Below are 13,945 nucleotides of genomic sequence, written 5' to 3'. Positions count from 1 at the left end.
TTAAATTCCTTCCTATGAACTATTTTGCTACTGTAGCAATGGCTTATCTAAGCTAAATGAGGCATTCCCCGCTTCCCCGAGTTCTAGCTACGGCATAATATGTGGCGAAGCCCTAAGAAACGGGACAAGGTTGTGAGTATATCAGGTACTCAATATGCACACTGGATCCTCTGCTGGCGTCTGACATGGGGTGTTAAACCAAATTTTCCCAGCAGTCAAAGCACAGAGACTGAGCTGAATAGTCCTCTCTCCTTACTCCCTGACCAGTTTGGGAAAACCAACAGTTGCGTATGGGTGCAGATCTTGTTATGAACCTAAAGTTCTTGACTTGCAATATTAGGATGAAACCTAATGCTCTAGGTTACTCTAATGTTGCTTTTTTTTTTTTTTTTTCTGGATGACTAAAATGATACTTACAAAGAAAAGATGATGAAGAGAAAGAACTAAGGTGCTTCCCTTCCACCCGTGCTCCTATATTTGCCATTTTACTTCAAATAGAAGCTCGTTCTCAAAAACTTGTTTTCCCCACAGCTTAGTGTTCCAGTTGTTGCCTTATGCCATCATCTCATGACCATGAAAAGCTCACATAGAAGTGAAAAGAATCTCCCCAAAAGTGACTTCACTGTAAGAAAGATCTGTATTCAGAATACTACCAAGGAAAAAACTCATGTAAAAATTCCAGGCTTGGATCATCAGCATCAAGTGTTAAAGGAGCACCTTAACAGAAGATTACATCGGATTCATCAAGAGGGATAAAAATCCAGCTCGGATTTCATTACTTCCATACTTGATTCCTGCCATAACTAGACCAGTTGAAAAAATCAAGCGTATTTCTAAACGAGGAGGACTGCAGAAGACCCTTTGGGCGTTTCTCTTCTGAAAGTTATAGTGTCTTATATCACCAGCAATAAGTCCCATAACTAAGTAATAAAACTTAACCATCCTGAAACAACACTTAAATTTTAAATCTTAAATAAAAAGGTCTGCTTCACACGTGAACATTTTGTTTAAAAAAAATAATCCTTTAGGACTTAATGTATTAGCATAGAACTCCATACATGCATATAATAAAGTCATAACATCTTCCAAAATTTCCTGCTTGCCAGTTCTAGCATTCAGCCAAATATTAGTCAGTTAGACACTAACTACGACTCAATAGGCTTCTTCAAAATAATTTCTTTTTATCAGCTTTCAAGAAAATGGGACTATTCTCAGTAAGAACAAATGGAGTGATACAGAATTTTTCTTCTGCTTAAAGTTAAAGCAGATGAGGTACAATTTATATCGACCTTGCAAGGCAATGAAGCCCTCACAACACCTCTGTGAGAATCCAATGATGTTTCACTTTATTTCAGACAAACTGCGTGATCATTTGCATATGTTCCACCATTTGCCTTTAACTCCCATCCAGGTCCATATCACCCCCCACACACAGGACACAGACCAAGTACATTCCTAGTTCCACACCTTCTTTTTTTTTTTTTTTTCTCACCTGATTACTTTGGAACCCCGCATCAAGAATTGTTCATTTCCTATACAAAAAGCCCTCTTGTTAAAGATACAGCATGACAAATACTAAAGATAATTGGATTGCACTCATAAACAGAGAATACTAATGAAACAAAGGAAGTGCTTTTATGTCCTTTAATCAACAGATCTTGTACTGTCCTTGAAGTGTATTACACTGTATTTTACGAAAATAGCCGTTAAAATTTTCTAATTAAAATTTCATTTGCAAATCACTGTTCTTGAAATACCTTCAACAGAAAGCAAAGCAGGTAACAATCATAAAACTTTATGCCTTGAGGATCTACTTCTCCAAATTATGTAAGTTTTCATTAGTCTGATGTTTTACCTACCTATCCTGAAGCCTTCCTAACTGCCTAGTTCCACACCAAATTAGTTAAAGCTGTTCTACCTCCGAGAGACTTTTATATGAGGATTTCACAAAAATCACCTCAGCTCAAAGACAACAAATTTCAGGAAATGTCAAAGCTTCAGAGAGACGAAAGAGCTATGAACTACTCATGACTAAAGAAAGAAAATATTATTACACAGTTCTGCAAAGATCCATCATACCGCACAATGACTATGTTTTTTACAGCGTATTTTAAGGAAAGAGAGGGTGAAACCATATAGGTTGAAACCAGCTCTATCTGTAATTCTAACTCCAAGACATAGGTTCATACCTTGAATGGTGCTTGCAGTCAGTAGGATTTAGTACGGTCATTTCCAGAGTTGATAAAGATAATGCTATCAGCTCATTCAAGTATAAGTATGCATGCTTAAACAAATTAAACTAATTTCATACTGATACAAAGATACCTAAGGGAAATTGAAGGTCAGATAGATTTATGCCATAAGTGATTCAGAGATTGTGAAGTATTCTAACAGAATTTAAAACTGCATTTTGTCTACAGAATTTTTCATTTCTGAATAAAACTGTAACCAAGGGTCCATTCCTCTGAGTTATTACACAAGTGGCATTAAATAAAATAAAAAAAAAAAAAAATCACAGAAATGCATTTCAAGAGCAAGAATATTGGAGGGAACACTACACAGAACAAAAGATAAATCAGTTTCACATTTTCTCCCAAAAGAGCAAAATATGTCAGCAGCACAGAATAACAGGTTTGCTGGTCTTTAATCACTGCTTGCTGAAATAACAGCAAATTAAAGGCACGGTTTTGCAGGTTGTCAGACAATTCCTGCAAGCTGCTAAGTGCCTCTGGCTTTGTGAAAGTCTAGAGTTTGAACCACCCAGTATACTGCAAACTCTAAGAAGTGCAACTAAATATTACGATAAGGTAATTAAATTTTATACTTGACTATACTTTATTTCATTGAAGTAACACAGATTCTGACTGGTTTTAGAGAAGACCTGTGTTTCACAGAGATGCCTGCTTCTGTAGCTCAGCTTGGGATACCAAAAAAAAAAAAAAAAAAAAAGAAAAGCAGCCTAGATGTGGTATAGGTCAGTACCACTCTTAAAATCCATAGACTTAATCCAACTTACCACAGCTGAGAATAAGGCTGTAAGCACTTCTACATTGCTGCAATACGTTCACTGTCTTCCTTCATCAAGTGATTCTGAAATGTAAAAAAAGTCAAAGTCTTCCTCAGAAAGCTGAAAATCAATCTCCCTTTTAATACCAACTGTGACCAACACTGCAGGCTTCACAAGTTTTGTTGGACTGTGATTCCTGCAACCTGTTGACAAGAACTGCAAACTTAGACACAAACACAAGCCCTTGTATTTCCATTCTTATCTACACTCCTACCACTGCATGCTGTAGTTTCATATACAGGCTAATCTTCCTAAAAAGACTGACCGTGCACTCTCTGAAATGGCAACATCAAATGCTCCCAAACTCCTGCATTTCCAAAAGGGATGGAGTTTCATAAGACCTTCAAAGATTTCCAGAGTGGCTGATTCTGAGTGGGAAACTGGAAGAACAGGGATGCAATTCTTGATTCATTCTGTTTCCAACAGATAGAAGAGGGGCTACCAAAGGGTCTCTAACAGCAGGGAATATCCCAACCTGTAAGCCACTATTAGACAACTGTTGCATTTCTGTGCATGGGAGAGAATATACTCCAATTATAACTACAAGGAAGTGCTGAACCTGCTCCTTAAGGGCACTCTCGTTTGAGAGAAGAGCTGGCATAGTCATCACTGCTTGCTAGCTCAACTTTGGCTAAAAAGCAGCACTGAGGACTGCCAATATTTATGTGATTCTCCCATTTTATTCAGAAAGCAAGAACAACCAGCCAAAAGTCTTGGAGCACCCTGAACATAACAAGACAGCAACAGCACTTTTTTCTCCTAACTGCTTTTCTGTTGAATAATCAAGCTTATGTTAGTTTTGGAAGTTTTCCTCTTCCAAGATGTGGTGGGTAAGTCAAGTGGCTTCTAAGCTGAAGACTCTGCACAGAGCTTAACCCTGCCAAAATTTATGCATGGGAATTGTCCCAAGGAACTGTATTTGTACGACTGGGCCTCATGAGATAGCAGGGTGGCAGGTCTAGAGGAACAAATACTAATGGAGGTTTTTCCTCAGGAAACCTGTGGGTTTGCCCTTAAGAAATCACTTCAATTTCCACAGCTCACTGGTTCCACAGATATAGTTTCCTCTTTCTTTCCATTCATGCCTTTTGTGCTGCACAGGGGCAATCCATTTTTTATTCATAGGCTTTAGGAGGGTCAGTAAATATGCTGTGCCATGGCTGACAGTTTTTAAGCTAAGATCTCCCCAGCTGTGACCCACAGTTGCACATCTGAGGAGTGAAGTGTATCATTGAAACATTGCATTGGCCTCCCTCCCAATACAGTCACTCCATGTACTTTTACTGACTGAAGAAAATTATTGAAGAAGCATCTCATCAACATATGCGCCAAATGCCCAGATGAGTGTAACTGAATCTGCAGGAACACTGCTTTGGTGTTGAGCCAGTATTAAGACAGCAGTGTTCAGGATTTTCTCCCACTCTTCCAGTCCATCAAGGAAGAGAAGCACACATGGAGAGACGACGTGCTTCCTCTTCAGCGGCTGCGTTCCAGCTCTCTTCCAGCCAGATCTGAGCCTAAGACTAGGGGCCAAACAGGACCCCCACAGTCAAGTCACTGTGCTGGTCCCCTTCTTATCAACATCTTCTCTATTTTCTGCCTTCTGAGACAAACACTTTGTATTATCATAAGGCAGCTTTAAGATACACTTCTAACACTGTTACACAAATTATAACACTAAGTTGAAAAAAGGAGAATGCTCCAACGACTCATCTCTTTTTGTCTCTGGGACCTTCTGTCTCCTGAACATATGAACTACCCAATCAGAGTTTACTTAACCTGACACATTAACACCCGTGGCTCAGAGCAATGCCTCCAGCCTATGAAACCCAGTAGCAGACCATAAGCAACCTGCCTCTGAATTATGATTTCCAAGCCAAAACATCAGTTCATTTAAAATTAACAGTGACAAAGCACAGCATACAAGCACAAATCAGCACGATTAAGTCTCTCCCCACCTCCAAAACTCAAAACCACTTTGTAAAGGCCCTGCATTGAATCCCTCCCAGAGGTCCTCGCCTTCTGTCTGACAGCCATCTAGTGGTACCTGCACTACTTAGCAAGGTAGAGGAGCAGCTAACTCAGTGCTCAGACAGATGGGTCCTCTCATGTTAGAACCAGAAGCTGTCCTGGGAGGAAGGAATTTATAATCTATACCTATGTCAGTTTGTTTATTTTCTATTATCATATAAAAATTACTACATATTTCTATATGTTAGACATCACCACAATGCCGTTTGTGGCTGTCAACTTTTTACGGTTACCAACTGTACTCTCCAATGCATCCTGCCTCTGAGAGGAGTCAAGACAATGGATAACAGGGCTAGCACTACTTCTTCCTTCAAACAAATGTTGGTGCAAGACCTCCCTCCTTCCTGCAGCCAGGCCTCTCTTCTTCCATAGGGGGAAATTCAGCATGGGGTATCCCTGCCTTCTTCCTGCACTGCTGCCCAACGGATGATTGCTCCAGGACAAATGTAAGCGGTTCACCCACAGACACAGACACTGAAGATACCACTCTAGCCTCTCTGAAAGTCTTGTCGAAAGGTTTTCATTACAAAATGCACATGGCAGTGATTCTTACAGCTGCTTTTAGCTGCTGCATGCTCCTCCCTGGTGCCCCTCTTATCCCTCCCCAGCTTTCATTCATGCATGTTGTGCAACTCAATTAGAAGTTGTCCTTCTGCAGACTAAGCTCCTTGCTATACTAATTTCCAGTCGACTCAAAGGACTTTCTGTCCACTGTAACAAATGCAACCTGAGCTTTCCTAGTTTCTTCCTCAGTTACCAATTGCATCCTTTTGTGTTCTAAATGCTCAGATTTACACCACCCGCCCAGAATCACCTAGATATCTTTGCAATGCTTTTGTCTTCACATATCCCCTTCTGTAATCTCCTTTTACCTGAGCCTTGGTCTGCATTGTCCCCAGCGGCAGCAGTGAGAGCTAGGACAAACGTACAAGATACTCTGCATGACAAAGTAACAGAAACCCATGTAATGCTGAGCACATTTCTAAGCTCAGTAGACCATTGCACTCATTCCTAACTATAGACATCATTCACTAGGCTTGAGACTTTACAGGTGCTGCACTGCCTTGAGGTTCTGAGAACTGTGAAATTAACAGTAAAATATCTTGGCTAGCTTAGCATGAAGGCAAGAAGATTGCAAATTAATGTTAAGTTTTATTCAGGTTTACCCAGCAGGCATGAATGAATTCTAGCATTAAGGGAAGAAAAAAAGGAAAAAGAAGGTTTAAAGAGTCAGCATGAGTATTCAGAGGCAGGTATGATTATTCTATATATTACAAGCAATCCAAAAAACCCAACTACCTCTGGTGCTTGCCTTTAGCTGTACGTGTAGGGGGTTAGCTTATAGTAGATAGATTGACACAGTTCAGGGGCATGCCTCACTGCCAAAAGCATGATTTAACCCCAAAATACATCAGCTAGTCAAACTACTATCCGAGTCGCATCAGGCAGATTACTCAGCCCAGGATTGCTATTAGAAAGAAGTGTTGTAAATAGGATTTGAAGGAACATGAGCTCTGGTCTGCTACAAAGCAAAAGGTATTGGCAGATCTCAGCATACCAGACTTCAGGCATGCTTTTCCTCTACCTTCAATACATTCAAGCCCTAACTTAACTAAACCCCTCAGTTTATGTCAGCAGAGATGCCTTGTAGAGAAATTGTATGCAATGTTTTCCTCCAGCACTCAGAAGGGATATATAAAACCCTACAGCCAATAAATAATGCATGAGAAACTAGTTCTAAGTTTAAAGATTGATAGAGAAACTCCCCCCCTTATTTCTTCCAGCCTGAATTTGCTACAGAAAAGAAGATACCTTTCCTTCTGGCTGCCAGCATGCTGACCACCCAGCCCCAGCTGTCTGAACTTTCCACAAGGCCTGAACTGCTGCTGTTCCTACCAATTTATAATGAGCCCCAGCTGGCCCTCATCCCCCAGCCCGATTAATTAACACAGAGATGTTTCTTCACTTCCTGTGGCTCTATGTCTCTTTGTAAAGTCCTGCAAGCGACCAAAAGGGAGAAGAGAAAGGAAAGAGCTTTAGCTGGCACTCATCCAAACATATATCTTAATGTGGAAGATAATATCCTTCGGGAGGAAAAATGACAGAATAAGTTTCCCAGGGCACAGTGCAGCAAAGGAATGCTGTGTTATGCACTCTGCGAAATTCACTTTCAGCTTTTTTTTCCCCTATTAAAAAAGGCAGCGGGTTTTGTCATAGACTTTATACCAGCTCCTTTCACAGTTCAGAGGCATCCATCACAGAGATGTCTCGGGACTGGTCCTCCTTCACAGTGAATTCACACTGAAAGAAGTAAATAGACTTGATTACTGATGTGTACCTTTCCAGAATGGAAGCTCCAACTAACAGCTCAAAAGCTACCTGGGAGCTCCTGGTGAAACAAATTACTTCTTTTTTTTAATGTATCAGAGCGAGTGGACCAAATTACAGAAGTATTAAAAAACAGGCTAGTATTTTGTCATTTACAAATGCAAATACAATGTGTGCAAGCATACAGAAAGGCAAACAAATTACTCCCTATCCCTCTGAAACTTGAAAAGGTAGGTGGGAAGAAAACATAATTAATCGATCGTTAGACCTCAGCCTTTTCTCTGCAGATAAATCTCTGTTGAAATTAAACACAAGTAAACCAGATTAAAAAATCTAACCACAAAACCAAAAGAGAATTCAAGTTAGTAATGTAAGAGCAATAGGAGAATAGGGAATATTGAAAATGAAGTCACATCTTTACACTGGCAAAAGATTAAATGCCATGCTTAAAAGATTTAAATTTCTTCATAATGTTTTTATGTTACATTAGATTTATTTAATCTGTAATTGCCATATTTTTGACAATTGTTTGCTTTTACACTGAGTAGCAATATCCAATGCTTTTAGAAGTACAGCATAAAATTCTTAAAATAATTGTTCTTGAAAACAGTGATTATTGCTGTACCATGTTATATTGACACCACCTACAAATGTGGTTCCATTGAGCTGGAAGCCCAAAAACATGATTTTGATCATCCAGTCTGGCGTATAGACTTTTCCTTCACATTAAGCCACTGAAATGACTGAATCAAAGTCTGACACAGGGTTACTCATCGCTAATTGTCCGTAGGTCCAGCAACATTGTATACTGAGTGTATTACCTGTGGGGAGAATTAAGATGTCTGCTCAAGAGTTCACAGTTGATGCAAAAGGTAAAGGAGAGAAAGTGATTTATTAAGAACATTTTCCGTGTGTCTTCATGGTTCCACATTTTTATGTAATGTTCTTATTTTCAGCCATCCATTTTTGAAATGTCTCAGAAGGATGTGCAAGTGAGCCAGTGGGAAGATATGAAGGAGGCAAATTAAAAAGAGAAAAATGAAGCACAGTGGACAAGGTTAAGAAGGCAAGTCCACACGCAGGGAACTGGGCTGGAACATGTACAATGTAGGAAAGCTGTCTCATTGCCATAAAAGGACATTTTGAAATGCGGCTTTAATTGTAGTCCTAAAGCTTGTCATCACTAGGTCTCACTGTACTACTGACTTGTCTGTGAAGTACTGTCAGGACTGTACTTTGTGTGGCATACCCCCAGCAATAAAAAAGTGACCATTCCCCCTCCCACATGACAACAGTAAATATCCAGGAAGGTTAACAGTAGAAGCAGTATCTTCATTAGTACTATTTAGCAAGTAGATTTCCCCCACTTCAAGAGCAGTGCAAAATCATTAATTATGTTATTGACACCATGTGAAGTTTCAAATCCTGGGAGAGCACCACACAAGATTTTCACAAATTGCAGCTGATAACTGCAGCTGACACCTGACTTAAAGTTACAAAGCTCAATCCTGACCCAATTCTTTGCTTCTCTGCCCCTTACATATTAATGTACTGAGAAAGGCCCTCAGCTGTTTAAGTATCACATACTAAGCACGAAGCAGCACAGCAGGTCCATGAAGAGCAGCTTGAAGTTTACATCTCAGCCTGATCAGATGTTTTGCTGTTGGCCTGGTAGTTTTTAAACTTACTTAAAGTTATCTTTTTGCCAGCTTGTATGACTGCTGCTGTGGAATCTGAGTGTTAGGAAAAGTTTTTTATGCAGAAAATGAGCAGAAAGTGGTGGATTAGGTATATATATCTTTTGAACTAGCATAATACTGCTGAAATGTCTTTAAGAGGTAATTGTTAATATGACATTTTTGTCTCAAACTGTCCTTTAAAAAAAAAAAATCCTCATAGAACAAAAAATATTGATGACATTTTGCAGATTTTTTTCTATTTATAGAATATATTTTTCTTTTTACTGAAAAGCTGTTTTTCTTCTCAAGATAATTAAAATTGTTGATTTATGTGAAGGTAGATCAGATCTTTAGACATAAACACCACCCATAATTAACAGGTTTTCTTTTGTTACTTGTTTACTGATGAAGTGGAAGGGTGGACCTTTGGTCTGCTCTAAGAGAATATAAAATGAAGCCTGGTAAGAACTGACCATCTATGATGAGGTTGCCTGAAATGACTGAGAATACTGCGATTAGAGAGTTCACTTTAAAAAAAAAAATTGACGAGAAAAAAATCACATTTCATTTTTTTTTCCTGTAACAGCAGAAATTTTAACATAAGCTTTTAGCTGGCAGCAGTAAAACACGAATTGTTTCTTAGGCAGGCTGAATTATCACTCCATGTTTCATGAGGATTAACTAGTATGTTGTTATTAGAGTAGTCAGTGATTCAGTATGCCAGAAGATTGGAAGATTAAACAAAAGCTAATCTCTAGAAAAGTAGGACAAAATCCTTTGTTTCTTTTTCAGGAAAAAGAATTCACAGCTTGCAGGTTCTCAAAAGCTGGCTTCCCACTTGCTGTCTCAGTAAGACAAAGTTTTTCTCAACAGCAGTACTTTCCCATGCACCTCTCCCAGAGGAATGCAGCTTCCAACGCTGTATTACAGAACATTAGGGATCAGGAAGCACCAGGGTTGTTCATTTTTTTGACATCTTAATACTAACAATAATGAATTTTTCTGTAAATCAGACAACTCTCTTCTCTTTTGTTGCAGTGAGAGTTTGACAGAACTGGAAAAGGCTGACACATCAGATTGCCACTATATTTGAAGAGGTATTCAGCGAACCACTTGCAAACAAAATGCTGTGAAAAGTATTTACGTGTATTTTAAAGAAAAGTGTTGGCAAATTCAATATTTATTTTAACTTGAATGCACAGTATAAAGAATATTTCAAGTTCTCATCACTGACTAATCAGCTGTAAGATCATCTTCTAAGGGAACGATGAGATTAGTTCAACACATTGTGTTTTACCAAAAATCCCTTACGACAAAGGATGTTGTCACTCTCGCATAACTGCGAGTGCTGCCAACCTTTAATTATTTTGGATGCAAAACCTGAAATCAAATTATTCCAGGTTATAAGCAGTGCCTCTTTATTCTTTTCTTGTGTTCCCATGAAGGCCTGTAGATCTAATCCAAAGCACATGCATGTTCAAGTCTTAGCTTTTGGCACTCTGTTTCTACATGTAGAAACAATGTACTATTGACATTTTGATGGAAAAGGTTATATCCAGTTCTTGACTAGGCAGCAATGTCACATTCTTCAAAAGAACAATGAAATGCATAAATTTTAATTTATCATGTTATTTAAATAATGATAATTTTTCATATGAGAAAGATGGTGAATTTAGAGCAACCTCCTAATAAAATTCTACATCAGGTTTTCCTTTTATATTTAAGTATTACATTTTCAGCATCACCTGTCACCAAACTCTCTACTGGAAATATCAGTGGCATTCAGGACTCTGATAAACAGGTAAAAGATAACAGTGATAGATACAGTACTTGGTAACATAAGACACAAACAGAGTACAACTGATATACCTCCTACACAACACTTAAGATTTTCAAAGGTGCCTTAGGGTCTGGACATTTTAAAGAGATTTTTAGTATTTAAGGGACCTTTGACAGTCATCAGCAAAAAATCTGGGAGTTTAGCACTCAACTCATGCAGAAAATTATGAAAACGGTCTAAAATAGCCTTTGAAATGTCCAAATATCTTCCGTAGCTCTGGAAAATACTTAGTATCATGCAGTATGACAGAGAAATGCTACACATTAAGTAGGTCTCTTGTATACTTCTATTAAATATTCTCCTGCACTGGAAGAAACCTCCCATCCAATTGTAGGAGATTGGCCAGGAATGGCAGCTCCTGGGATGATTTATCCAGGGGAGAGTGAAGCCTTAAAACATTTGCAATTCATACCCCAGTGATCTCTTACTTTCCTCCGGGCTCCCTCTGCAGTCATGTTCTGCTGAGAGTCCCAATTAAACAGATGAAGCCGCTAAAATTAGTTATCTTAACAGCAATGCATCAGTTCATGCCTCTCCTTGGGATCAAAGGCACCTCATGGGAGCAACTCTGACAGCTGGAAAGGTCACCTAGGAAGTTCCTGCTCATCTGCTCTAGGGTCAGATCTTTCCCGCAGCAAGGTCTGGACCCAGCAGTTGGTAGTGGGCACTTTTTGCCTTCAAGGAAGTTCTGACATGGATGCAGTGATCCGCTAAGGAATTGGCAGCAGCAGGACTGGGGTCTGAGGTCTGCACAGTGTATCCCCTTCAGTTGGACTATGTAGGAAAATGTAAGAACCAACTTTGACTTCCTGAATGAATTAACTTTAGTATTTCTTGTCAGTCTCGCAGCACACATCTGTCTATCCTTTCAGACTGAAACTCAGCATAGATTGACAAGCCATAGATAGTGGTAATCTGCATGAGAAAAATGTTAGGACTACTTAACAGAAATAAAGTACATGAAACATTCATCTCAACAGGATTAGACAAATTACAACAAACTTAGAAGTACTTGTTCCTTTTATTGCTATTTTGCTTTCCTCTCCATCTCCTACATATCCTACTTACGGTACCTGACTTAATGCTGCCTTGTACCTCTCGGGAAACATCAACCAAGTCAGGGTTCAGTGAAGCCATGGGAAGCCTCTTACTGATTCACAGTTTCACTGAGGTCCATGTGTTAAGCATCACTGCATAAACAAACGAGAGGCTGAGCACGCCTTAAACTCAGCATACTCCAGGCTAAGGACTAGTATGGAATGTTTATTAATCAGATCATATATTCACTTACTAACTTCTTCTGTTCCTGCAAGTTCCTCTATCCAATCCCTTAAAATTAGAGTAACCATTCCTCAGTAATGAATACAGTTGCTAGAGTTTCAGATCTTACAGCAAAAAATTAATGATTATCAGTGTTACAATATTTAGCATCCGCTGCAAGTCACTCACGGGTAGTTATCGGCTCATCTATGGCTCCCTAATGATTTTCTTAGAGAGGGAGAGGCAAGGATGAACTACACTAGATCCGCAGTGAGATGATTTAGCTCATGCTAGCAGGCACATCTGGCAAATGTTTCTCTTTTGATGGACCTTGATGCAATGACACTTGCCACAGCAGCATCTGTAAAAGTGTAAGGAATGAGCGCATCTATACCTGTATTCTGTGCAGGCCAGCTGAAAAAAGCTGTAAGGAAGAACTTCCCAGACGTTATTGTTTGCAAGCAGCCATTTTTGAGGATTAATAACTCCTGTAGCCTGAATAAAATGACAGAGGTGGGTTTTTTCCCACTGGAAAATAACTTTCCTAACAGACCCAAAATCAGAAGGCAGAAGATCTGATCAATTTTACATGCATCATTCTAATTTCAGTGAATGTTCCAATTTTACATGCATCATTCTAATTTCATTGAATCTGAAATCAGTACTTTGAAATCAAAGGTACGCACAGCATCACTTCCAGGGTGTTTTGGTCAAAATGCACCCGCTTATATTTGATAGGTAGAGCCTAGAGTCCTTCCACACACAACATATCTCAAAAACCACAGTCAGAAATTTTTATTCACCTTCACAGGTATGTATTCCCAAAATACTGTATTTGAAGTGATTTAGGAAGATCCAAGGAGATATCCATCATATCCTCAGCTGATGTAAACCACCATAACTCTACTGAAATAAAAAAAAACCCAACAACTTCTAACAGATTCAGCTAATAATTTCTTAAATTAACTGTATGAGATATTGCCTCTGTGCAGTTCATTTCTAAGGGACAAGAAAGACAACACAATGATGTCTCATTTTTAACAGGCTACAAAATGAACCTGAAGCCCCTATCAAAATTATTAAATAGTGATGACTTACAGCTCAGCAGCTGGCCTCATTCTGCAATTCAGGTATGGTTACCTGCCTGCTCAGTTACTTAAATTTTCATTGAATAATCATTTTGGTTGACAACAATTCCACTGTATTTTATTATTCTAGGCTCACCGTTCACTTGAAGAAAGAAGCTGAAAAATTGACTATTAACGTCAAGTATTACAGAGGGATGTTACGAAGTGTTTTGTTAACTGAACGCACATCAAGACTTAGAGTTACAGCAACAATTCTTAGTTTTCCTGAGACAGCTAGAAATTAAAAGAATGAAGAATTTGGAGACTTTTATGATCTTTTTATGACACATAAATTAGACATGAAAAATCATTTTCTACATACTGATTTACAGTTACCTGAAGATTCAGGCTTGAAAATAGGGATAATTCTTAAAGTGTCTTCAGAGACATACTAATTGTTCTGCCTCAAATCAGCCTGCTTCCCCATACATTAACAGTTCCTCGGTGGGCAGTTTTTTACCCTGAACACATTGTTGATTTGCAATTGGAGTGATTGGCTGGGATCTTAAAAAACACAGTAGGACAACTATCCACCAGGAATGTCTAGCATAGCCGAGAGAAGAGGAAAATATCACAGGCAAAAAATAGCAACACATTCCTCTCCCAAAAACCA

This window comes from Charadrius vociferus, unplaced genomic scaffold (genome assembly GCF_000708025.1).
Source record: "Charadrius vociferus isolate BGI_N301 unplaced genomic scaffold, ASM70802v2 scaffold493, whole genome shotgun sequence".
Classification (NCBI taxonomy): Eukaryota; Metazoa; Chordata; class Aves; order Charadriiformes; family Charadriidae; genus Charadrius; species Charadrius vociferus.
This window is presented reverse-complemented; position numbering follows the sequence as displayed.